This window comes from Arachis hypogaea, chromosome 19 (genome assembly GCF_003086295.3).
Source record: "Arachis hypogaea cultivar Tifrunner chromosome 19, arahy.Tifrunner.gnm2.J5K5, whole genome shotgun sequence".
NCBI lineage: Eukaryota > Viridiplantae > Streptophyta > Magnoliopsida > Fabales > Fabaceae > Arachis > Arachis hypogaea.
Genome location: NC_092054.1, coordinates 92769241 through 92780952, shown reverse-complemented (window position 1 = coordinate 92780952; position 11712 = coordinate 92769241). Strand labels below are relative to the sequence as shown.

At 40.0% G+C, this 11712-nt stretch overlaps 1 non-coding gene across 1 annotated transcript; it reads left to right on the top strand.

Annotated features, from left to right (window-relative positions):
* Positions 1-1431: 1431 nt before the first annotated feature.
* Positions 1432-1535, top strand: LOC112781855 (small nucleolar RNA R71). Its single transcript, XR_003192608.1, has one exon. It is a non-coding gene; the product is annotated as a small nucleolar RNA R71 (small nucleolar RNA).
* Positions 1536-11712: the final 10177 nt, after the last annotated feature.

Below are 11712 nucleotides of genomic sequence, written 5' to 3'. Positions count from 1 at the left end.
GTTTTGTCAGCCAGTTGTATGATTACATCAGTGGATCTCACCTCATTCAGTTGTAGCCTCTTCATAAGAGTTAGAGGCATCACATTTATGCTAGCTCCTAGATCACAGAATCCTCTGTCAATTTTTGTTTCCCCTATGATGCAAGGGATATGAAAACTTCCTGGGTCCGTTTTCTTAGAGAGTGTGTCCTTCTTGATGAGAGCACTGCATTCTTTGTTCATTGTTACTGTTTGTCCTCCCTTCAAAACTCTTTTTTTGCTTAACAATTCCTTTAAATACTTGATGTGTGTGGGCATTTGATGAAGAATCTCAAGAAAGGGAATATTGACATGAAGAGAGTTAAATGTCTCTAGAAACCTTGAGTAGGTTTTCCTTTTTTCACCTCCTCCTAACCTCTCAGGAAATGGTGCTTTTGGTTGGTATATTTCCATCATGCCTTTTTGCAGTTCCTTGGCTTGCTCAGTTCCACCTTCTTGCTTAACTTCTTCCACACCTTCCTTCAAGATTTCTGGTTCCTGCTCTGAGGGCCTGATTCCTTCTTCTTCTGAGACTTCCTTCATTATGGTGATGGCTTTGCATTCTTCCCATCTTACTCTCTTTTGTTCCCCTTTAGGATTCTTTTCTGTGTCACTAGGGAACACTGCAGTTGATTTGGGTGCCTGTTGAGATAGCTCTCCTACTTGAGATTCCATCCTTTTGAGTTTTTCACCATGGTTTCTTAAGGTAGTTCTTACATCATCCCTGAAGCTCTTCAGTTCAATGATGTCTTGACTCATGGTTGCCATAATTCCTTCTATCCGGTTTAATTGATCTTGAAATTGTTGGTTCGGATTAGGTTGGGTATGTTGATTATTTTGGCCATGATATGATGATTGGGGGTAAGTGTTTTGTGTGGCTTGGTATGATCTTTGGTTGGAGTTTTGGTATGTGGAATTGTTTTGTTGGTTGTGGTTGTAAGGTTTGTGGTTTTGTGGTTGGGTTTGTTGGTTTCCCCACCCAAAGTTTGGGTGGTTTCTCCAGCCTGGGTTGTAAGTGTTGGAATGTGGATCATATGATTGCCTTTGTTGGTTTCCCACATAGTTAGCCTCATCCCAATCACCTCCTTCAATGCCTACTTCCTCTTGATCTTGTGTGTGTATTGCAGCCACTTGCTTTGTTTCTAATTGCCTGGTAAGCTCTGCTAGTTGCTTGGCAAACACCTTGTTTTGGGCTAGAATTGTATCAACCTGGTTCAGCTCCATGACTCCCTTAGTGTTGTGCCTTTCTGATGCATAGTAGTACTCATTCTCAGCCACTGTCTCGATCACTTCAATGGCTTCTTCCACAGTCTTTTTCCTGTTCAATGAACCTCCTGATGAATGGTCTACAACCTTCCTTGATTCATAAGAGAGCCCATCATAGAAGATGTGCAGTTGCACCCAATCATGGAACATGTTTGGTGGGCATTTCCTTGTCAAGTCCTTGAATCTCTCCCATGCCTCGTAGAGAGTTTCACCATCTTGTTGTCTAAAAGTCTGAACCTCAGATCGAAGCCTATTGACCTTTTGTGGAGGGTAGAAACGTGCCAGAAACTTGCTTTCCACCTCATCCCATGTTGTTAGACTCCCCCTTGGGAATGATTCCAGCCACTTAGCTGCTTTGTCCCTAAGTGAAAATGGGAACAAAAGCAGTTTATAGGCATCTTCCTGGACTCCATTGGACTTCACAGTGTCACAAATTCTCAGGAATTTTGTGAGATGTTGGTTTGGGTCTTCATTAGCACTTCCTCCAAAGGAACAATGATTTTCCACAAGTGATATTAGCTGTGGCTTGAGCTCAAAATTGTTGGCCTGAATGGGTGGTTTCTGGATGCTACTACCACAATTCCCAGAGGTCGGGTTTATGTATGAACTAAGAACCCTCCTCTCAGGGATGGCATCGTTTCCATCAGCTCTCTCATGGTTGTGAACTTCTCTATCCATGTTGAGATCTAAAGCTTCCTCAAAATTGTCATCAGATTCTCCTTCAGATTCCTCTTCTCCCACTACTCTCTTCCCTCTTGCTTCCCTTCTAAGTCTATGAAGGGTCCTCTCTGGTTCGGTATATGGAGGAGTTGATGTCTCTCCTCTCCTACCTGTCATACAAGAACACAGCTCAAACACAAACAAGTGAAATACTCTTGGTTAATGGAAGAGTATGGTTAGCTCAATTGAGGAATTAATTCAAACAGTTAGTGAGTCAGTGAGTTAGTTGCATGAATTTAAAGGCATAAAGAAGGAAAGCATGTAACCAAGTGCAGAAATTAAAAATTCAACAAGTATCTTGAACAGAATTAACAAAGCAAGAGAAAATTGCTCAATCTAGTTAGCTTCCAATTTGAGAATTGTCAATCGAAAACCAATCCCCGGCAACGGCGCCATAAACTTGATGCGCATAAACTAGTTATGCTACGATTTAGGAAATTGCACGATCGGCAAAATTCCTTCCGGCAAGTGCACCGGTTATCGTCAAGTAAAAACTCACAATAGAGTGAGGTCGAATCCCACAAGGATTGGTTGAGTGAGCAATTCGGATTAGAAGTGTGTTCTAGTTGAGCGGAATCAAGATTTGAGATGAGAATTGCGGAATGTAAAATTGGCGGGAAAAGTAAATGACAAGAAAATTAAATGGCAGAATCTTAAATTGCATGAATTAAAGAGCAGAAACTAAATTGCTGAAATTAAAAGGGAATGGGGGTGATTGCATGAATTGAGTTGCAGAATGTAAAGAGAAAGGGGAAATCAGAAATGGGGAATTCATTGGGTTTAGGAGATATTGAAATCTCCGAATCAAAACATGTATATCTCTTCCTCAACCAATGCATTCATTGAATTTTGCTTGGCAATCTTATATGATTGGATCCCAATTCCTTGGCTCACCAATGCTCTCTAAAAACAAACAAATTCCCAATCCCTTGGTTTAAATGTTCATAAGAAGAGATGATGCTTGATCACTGATTATACCACACAATTTCATGAACCACAATTTGGTAGGATTACTTGTCACAATATCCATCCAAACCCCAATCCAATCCACTGTGAGAAAGCTTCTCTAGCATGAATCCTCCATTCCTTTCCCAAGGCTCCGAAGGATTCCAAGTTTGAGTAGTTTCTTTCCCAAGACAACTACTCAATGGAATTAGATCGAGAAGCTTTCTAACAAAATTCAAGAGAAAAGATTGAAGAAGAAGATAAACTATTATTGATTCATTGAATTACAATAGAGCTCCCTAACCCAATGAAAGGGGGTTTAGTGAATCATAGCTCTGAATTCAATTACAAAGAAAAGGAAAACTAGCTAAAAGTCCAAGTAAAAAGTCTCTCTAACTTAACTTCTATCCTATTTATACACTTTCTATATTGAGCTTCTGTTGTGCTTCTTGGGCTTTGAGGCCTCTCCTTGCTTTCCTTTTGCCTTGGGTTTATGATCCATAATCTTGATGAGGTTGTTGATCCAAATCCTGTAACATTTATTGAGCCAACTTAGTGATAATCAAATAATGACACATGACTCAATAAATTGAGATTTCAAACTCATCAATCCTTCAGGCCCAATCCCATAAACCATGATATTCAATTGGGTTTCATACCAAAGTAAGTTTAAGTTAATATTTGTGCTCAAAGACTAACTTAAATCACAATATTTTTGGCCCAGAAACCTTTTTCAAGAGTGGCGTTTAAGTTGTAGTTTAAGCTTAAACTGCAGCTTAAACGCCAGACACTTCCAGTGAGGCCTTTTGTAGAAGCACGTTTAAGCTTCAGTTAAGGTTAAACTGAAGCTTAAACGTGGAAATGGAAGAAGGTAGCCCTGGAGAGTCATGTAGTCGAACACGTTTAAGCTTCAGTTTAAGGTTAAACTGAAGCTTAAATGTGGAGATAGGAAGGGCAGCCCTGGAGGTCGAACACGTTTAACCTCCAGTTTGAGGTCAAACTGGAGGTTAAACGTGGAAAAGGGTGGAGGCATACTGGAGGTCGAACACGTTTAACCTCCAGTTTGAGGTCAAACTGGAGGTTAAACGTGGAAGCTTGGAATGGTGGCCCTGGAGGTGTCGAACACGTTTAACCTCCAGTTTGAGGTCAAACTGGAGGTTAAACGTGGAGATGGAGAGAGCAACCCTGGAGTAGAAAAGCTATCGAACACGTTTAAGCTCCAGTTTGAGTCAAACTGGAGCTTAAACGTGGAATGGCTCCCTGGTACTCTTCCTGGTTCTGGCGTTTAACCTCCAGTTTGAGGTCAAACTGGAGGTTAAACGTGGAACTCCTCCCTGGGTGGCATACTCATTCTGGCGTTTAACCTCCAGTTTGAGGTCAAACTGGAGGTTAAACGTGGAATGCTCCTTAAGTGAGGCTTTTCATTCTGGCGTTTAACCTCCAGTTTGAGGTCAAACTGGAGGTTAAACTTCAATCCCAGCATTTCTTATCCTTCATGATTTTGGCATTTAAGCTCTAGTTTAGGCTTAAACTGGAACTTAAACTCCACATGTGATATTCAAGCTTCTTTTATTGATTTTGTTGCTTCCTTGCTTAGCCTCTTCTTCCCTGAAATCATCCAAACAATTGCATCAAAGTCTTGCAAAATTTCATGAGAAATCTTTCATTCATAGCATTTAAGTAATATAACTAAAACTCATGGAATTTGCATCAAAATCATATTGTTTGGATGGTTCATTACTTTGTTCTTCATTTAACCATTTTTGGTTACTTTAAGCTCAAGAAAATGCATAAAACAACTAAAACTAACAGAAAAATGCTAGTGAAACTAGCCTATGATGCCTTGGCATCAGCAACCCATGTTTTATATGCTTTTAGAAAATAGTGAATAAGTCAATATTCATGAATTCCAACCCAAACTTGACAAACACTTGGTGAAATCCTTAATAAGCAGTATATAGTGAAGAACAAGTTTAGTGTTCAAAGCATGCCAAGAAAGCATGAATGCAACTGAGAGCATGCTAGTTTTGGAGCTTTGAACAGAACTTTTCATCACAGTGCTCCAAACTAAGTTTGGTGTCACCCCATGGTGCCACCAATGTGCATATAAGGATACACAGTTAGTTAGTTAGTTGGAGTTCATGAATAAACAAAATCTTTTCTTATTTTTATTATTCTAGCCGTAAAGTTTAAATTGTTTTTTTATGATATTAATTCTTATTTTTCTTATTTTATCTTTATAGGAAGAAAGGAGAGGAGCATTGAAGGAGATTGATTGGACAATGAAATGAGGAAGGTTCGGCCACTTCATGAAGAGGGACTACACACTTGTTCCCAAAAGGGAACGCATTGGAAAATGTTGCCATGCAACATGGAAAAGAATGGGACCCTTGAAGACCGAGCAATCCCCATCATAAAGTGATGATCCTTGTCCTTTCTCCATGCACAACCCCAACCGTCCATCAAGTAACCACTCCATCAATCCACACCCTCCATTCACTCACAACCTCTCTATATGAGTGATCCTTGTTCCGTACCCTAGCTTCACACTCCACACCCACTCTTCACACTTATCCAGTTCGGAGCAAAGCATTTCCTTAACCCTAAACAACCGAAAGTCTCCACACCCTTGCCAACTTCACACATTAACCCTCATTCATGGCATCTTCGAGCTCTAAAAGAAGGAAGGGAAAGGAACCTATGGAGCAACACCCGTATAATGAAAGGAGATTTAGAAGCCTGCACCATGCATTGCAATATGGGTGGATGGTGGATAAGGAGATCATTTATGAGCTGGGATTTCAAGTTAGGAAAACTGAGTGTCCCGAAATCACAAAGAAGGTAGAAAAGAGAAGATGGGAGCTCCTCACTGATCCAGTCATTAAGGTGAATGCAAATCTTATAAGAGAGTTTTATGCAAATGCGGTCCAATATGATAAGGCAGATGAGTCATATACAAGCTTTGTGAGAGGAAAGATTATGGATTTTGGTCCCATGAGTGTCATGAGGGCATTAAAGCTGCGGTCCATACCGTTTGAAGAAGAGAGTTATCATTCAAGAATGAACAACAACCCTAATCATGACCAGATTGTGCAAGACATTTGTGTACCAGGAGCTGACTGGGAAAGATATGCAGATAGGAGACTAAGGTTCATCAAGAGAGCAGATCTCACCCCGGAAGCAAAAGGGTGGTTCAAAATTGTAAGGAGGTCCATCCTCCCAGCAACGAACAACTCGGAGGTGAATCTCGAGAGAGCCACACTGGTGCACTGTATACTCAAAGGAGGAGAGATCAAGGTTCATGAACTCATAGCAGAAGGAATTAGAAAAATGGCAGAGAAAAGTGACTCAAGGGGAACGTTAGGTTACCCCAGCACTATTTACCGACTGTGCAAGAAAGCTGGGGTGGTGTTTGAAGATGAGGACCCCGTGTGGATAAAAGAGGGCATTCCAATAACCGTTCGATGAATGCATGCTACCGCATCCCCCCTGCCTCAACAGAAGCAAAGGAAGAGGCCAGCCCCTCAAGTAGTAGAAGGATAAGTCGTAGAAGGGCAGGCACCAGTCACCTTGGATATGCACCAACTGCAAGAAGCTATTGATGGCCTATCTCGACAATATTTGGAAAGCCAAGGAGCACAGAAAGAGCTTCAACTACAGATGATGGGGCAACAAGAGGAATCACTCTCAAGATGGATGACTCAACAAGGGGAGTGGCAAAAGCAAATGATGGAGCAGCAATTGGGTCAAGGACAACAATGGAGTGAAACATTCCACAGAATGGAACAAAGGCAAAATGAACAACAAGAATCCATCCAGAGGCTAATCAACATCCAAGCACATCAAGGTGCACACATACATGAGATGCATCGAAGACAAATAGAACAGGAAGAACTACTGGACGAGCAAAGGGCATTCGCAGAAGGAGTTTACCTGAGCGAGACTGGATATCATATAAACACTCAAGCCAGGCTCGGTTACTTAGTAGGACAGCTGCCTATATTGCATCCAGAAATTACCAGGTATGAAGAAATGAGGGATGAATTAGCACGAGAAGAAAGAATAAAGGTGGAAGAGAGTCATGAATCAGTGAGGAAGGCACTTGAGGATTGGAAGAAAGCAAGATTGGCAAGGATGCGAGGAAAGGCAAAAGGACACAAAGAGGACAAACAAGGAGGGAAGCATGGGCAACCCCAAGAGTAAAAGGTGGTGGAGTTCCTTCTTTGGTCCATCTTTTTCTATGCTTGAATAAGGAAGATCTTGTATGAAATAGAACATGCTTCCATAATAGTTTGAACATTTTTAAATTCTGTCTTTTAAGTTTTTGGTTGAATAGGTCTATGGTTGCTAGTCTTTATGTAACTGCATCCTTACTTTGCTTACTTGTATGCTTGTCCTTTTGAATCAAATGAAAAGAGAATGAGTGTTTTAAAAGACCAGAGAGGAGTTCATACTATGGAGTAAGTTTATGAGTTTATGGTGTGGTCATAAGTTAGCTAAGTTGGTTCAACCACAAGGTAGGAGGACAACTATCTGTCATGAATACTATGCTTGAGACACACCCCATGAGACTAGCTAAATAAGAAGATCCTAATAAGAAAAAGGGAAAGAACAATAAAGGTTGAAAAATAAAAGAAAAAGAGTAAGCAATAAGGCTAGGCATCAATGGTTTTAATCTTAAGGGCATGTGTCTGTGGTGCTCCTGTGTGAGGGATCTACTTGGATGAATAAGCTCTTAGGGGTGCCTTATCACTTGGTAACTTGGGTTAACTAACTCGTGATTATCAGCTGAAAGTCCACTATCAAGAGTAACCTTCACCACAGAGCATTTAGTAACCCAAAGAGGTGCTGGACACCAAGGTCTCAAGAAAAGAAAATAAATAAACTATATGCCTGTGGTGTGTATGTATGGGGGAAAGAGACTTGAGGGAGTAAGTCCGTAGGGGTGTCTTAACACCTAGCACCTTGAACCAACTGGTTCGGGAGTGTTGGCTGAAAGATTATCTTAAAGAGTCGCCCCCTTACAGAGCACTTAGCCTAAGAACACAAATAAGCCCTGAAATAACAATAAAAGGATCAATGAATAAAAGTCTCATGGGATGCAATCACAGTGAGTATTCTAGGACATGATAAAGGACTGAAAGCCAGTAAAGGAATGAATCTAAGTTGCTATGCATGAAACCACCATAAAACCAGGGACATGACCTCCACAAGAATGACTCATTTCTCTTGGCATTCCATTCATCATTCTCTTGTTCCAGTACTTGTTAGGGACAAGCAAGCTTTAAGTTTGGTGTTGTGATGCCAGGGCATTTTGGCCAGTTTCACTGACCTTTTCTTTACTGTTTTTAGGGTAGTTTCATTCATTTCCTTAGAAAATAAGCTAGTTTTGGGTAGATATTCACTTACATCTTGATTCAAGCATACATTGTGCACTTTACATGATTTCATGAGGATTTTGCATGAATTTAATGACAAATTGGATGTTGTATTTCCCATGACTTGGACTAGAACTTTGATGCACTCTATTGCTTGATTTCAGGACAAAGGAAGCAAGGAAGAACCACGTTAGCAGCCACGTTAATCTAATTAACATAACTCCTAACGTGGAATGGGAGTAACTTGCAAAGTTAATGAGAAAATTAATCGCCAATAACGGTCTCGAAGCCATCATTGCCCACGTTAAGAGTCACGTTAACTAAGTTAACGTGAACTCTAACGTGGAGGAAAAGAAATGGAGCCAACGTTAGTGACACTTACCTTTGTCACTAACGTTGGACCAAGCTCATAAGTGGCCACGTTAAGAGCCACGTTAACTTAGTTAACGTGGCCTCTAACGTTAAGAAGTAAAGGGGAAGCCAACGCTAGTGACATTTAACTTTGTCACTAACGTTGGCCAAGTCACAATAAGCCACGTTAACTTCCACGTTAACCTAGTTAACGTGGAAGCTAACGTGAAGAAAGTAGGTGATCGACAATGTTAGTGACACAAAACATTGGCACTAATGTTGGGATTAACCCACACAAGCACCAATAAGCCACGTTAACTCCCACATTAACCTAGTTAACGTGGAAGCTAACGTGAAGAAGGAAGGTGATCGCCAACGTTAGTGACACCTAAGATTGTCACTAACGTTGGAAGGAGCCCACACAAGCCACAATGAGCCACGTTAACTCCCACGTTAACTTAGTTAACGTGGAAGCTAACGTGAGGAGGAGAGATGATGAGCCAACGTTAGTGACATTCACCTTTGTCACTAACGTTGGAGATGGCTAGCACAGCCACGTTAAAGGTCACGTTAACCTAGTTAACGTGGACTCTAACATGGGAGCTAGGGGCATATTGGAACGTTAGTGACAAAGGGAAGTTTCACTAACGTTCTCGAAGGTTGGCAAGCCTACGTCAAGGAGCCACGTTAACTAAGTTAACGTGGACTCTAACGTAGGGAAGAAGGAGGCTTCTCAACGTTATTGGGAAAGGTAAGTCCCAATAACGTGTGCGAAGGACAAAGAGGCAACGTTAGTGGCAACGTTTGTGCCACTAACGTTGAGGTTAACGTGGCTCTTACTTGGGTGAGGAACGTTAGTGAAAAAGGTGATTGTCACTAACGTTCTCGAACCCATATTTTCACTGAACGTTAACACCACTAACGTCCTGAGCTAAAGTCTCTGCCCACTTCACACTTTCTCTCTGCAAGTAAAACTAAGCCCAATGAAGAAGATAACTGCTTCAAACTCAAGATCCAAAGGCCCATACCCAAGACTTGAAGAGCCAACTAGAAGATTAGAAGAGTAGTATATATAGGAGTAGCTTTGAATTAAAAAGGGAGTTGGAAAAATATAGGGAGCCTCTTGGCATAGAACTACTCTCTGTATTTTACTTTCTCTGCACTTCTAGTTTCATCATGTATTCTCCATCTTTGTTTTCATTTTTCAGAGCTATGAACAACTAAACCCCTTTCATTGGGTTAGGGAGCTCTGTTGTAATTTGATGGATCAATACTAGTTTTCATTATTCTTCTTATATCTTTTCTCTTGATTTTACTTGAAAGCTTTCGGTCTTCATCCAATTGGGTAGTTATCTTGGAAAAGAAGCTATTCAAACTTGGATCTCTTCTGAACCTTGAAAGAGGAATGAAGAGATCATGCTAGAAATGCTTTCTCATGCTGGACCAAATTGGATTTGGATGGATATGTGACTATAATCCTCTCGACACTTGATTTGGGAAATGCATGTGGTATAATCAGTGACCATACTTCATCTCTTCTCATGAGCAATTGACCAAGGAATTGGCTATTGATCAAGATTTGTGAGATTGAATTACAAGGAATTGTAATTCGATCACTTGAGATTGCCAAGGAGATCAATGAGTGCATTGATTGAGGAAGAGATAAAAATGAAATTGATTCGGAGAATGCAACATCTCCTGAGCCCAATGAACTCCCCATTTCTGATCTTACCCATTCTCTTTAATTTCTGTCATTTACTTTTATGAGCAATTACCCCATTCCCATTTAAGATTCTACAATTTACTTTCCGTCATCTACATTCAGCTCTTTATTTCTAGCATTTACTTTTCTGTTATTTACTTTCCCGCCATTTAATTTTCTGCAATTCTCAACTCAAATTCTGATTTGCTCAACTAGAACATTCCTCTAATTAAAGTTGCTTGATCAATCAATCCCTGTGGGATTCGACCTCACTCTATTGTGAGGTTTTACTTGATGACAAATTCGGTACACTTGCCGAAGGAAATTTGTTATGAGACAAGTTTTTCGTGCATCAGTCCTAGGAAGCAGTTTTCAATCATGTAATAATTTCAGGAAGGAAATATAAATGCATGCTAAATTATTGAATAAGTAGGTAAGGATCATGATAAAACCACACAATTAAACACAATATAAACCATAAAATAGTGGTTTATCAACCTCCCCACACTTAAACATTAGCATGTCCTCATGCTTAATTGAAGGAGATAAAGTAAATAAGTATGAACATGTAGAAACTCATGCAATGCAATGCAATCCTGTATATATATGAATGCAACTATTTGATTCTTGTCCACTTGATCAAAAGTAAATAAGCTCTTCAAAATAATTACAGATCAAACTCCACTAATTTTATCATCATACAGTAAGACAGATAAAAGTGCAAGAAGATAGCTCATGAAAGCAGGGAACATGGAAATTCAAGCATTAAACCCTCACTGATGATGTATGTACGCTCTAACCTCTCTAGTGTATAGAGTAATCACTCTACCCTTCTCTAATCATGCTCTCTAACTTTTGTTCTTCTCCTAACCAATCAACAACAGTTAATATACCAATGCAAACATCATGAGGTCATTTCAAGGTTGTAATGGGGCCAAGGTAGGTAGGGATACATGTATGGTCAAGTGAGCTTATAAATTGAATCTTTAATTAACCCAAGCTTCAACCCAACCTATATAACTTGCATAACCTTAGAATTCATACCTAGCTACCCAGAATTCCCCTTTTACATTCCATACTCATGTATCAACTTTTTATTTTAATTTTTATCATATGTGCATTGATCTTTGAATTCTCAATTCAGCATTGGGGTAATTTTGTCCCCTTATTCATTTATTTATTAATTTTTTTTAATAGAGGCAAAAATAAACATAGCTTATCAATGCACATAGATTTTTAATTCTTATAGTTTCACATGAGTAGGTATCCAAATTCCCATTAAATTATCATGACACATTCCCTTAATAACTTTTGTTCCCACAATTTCCCATAC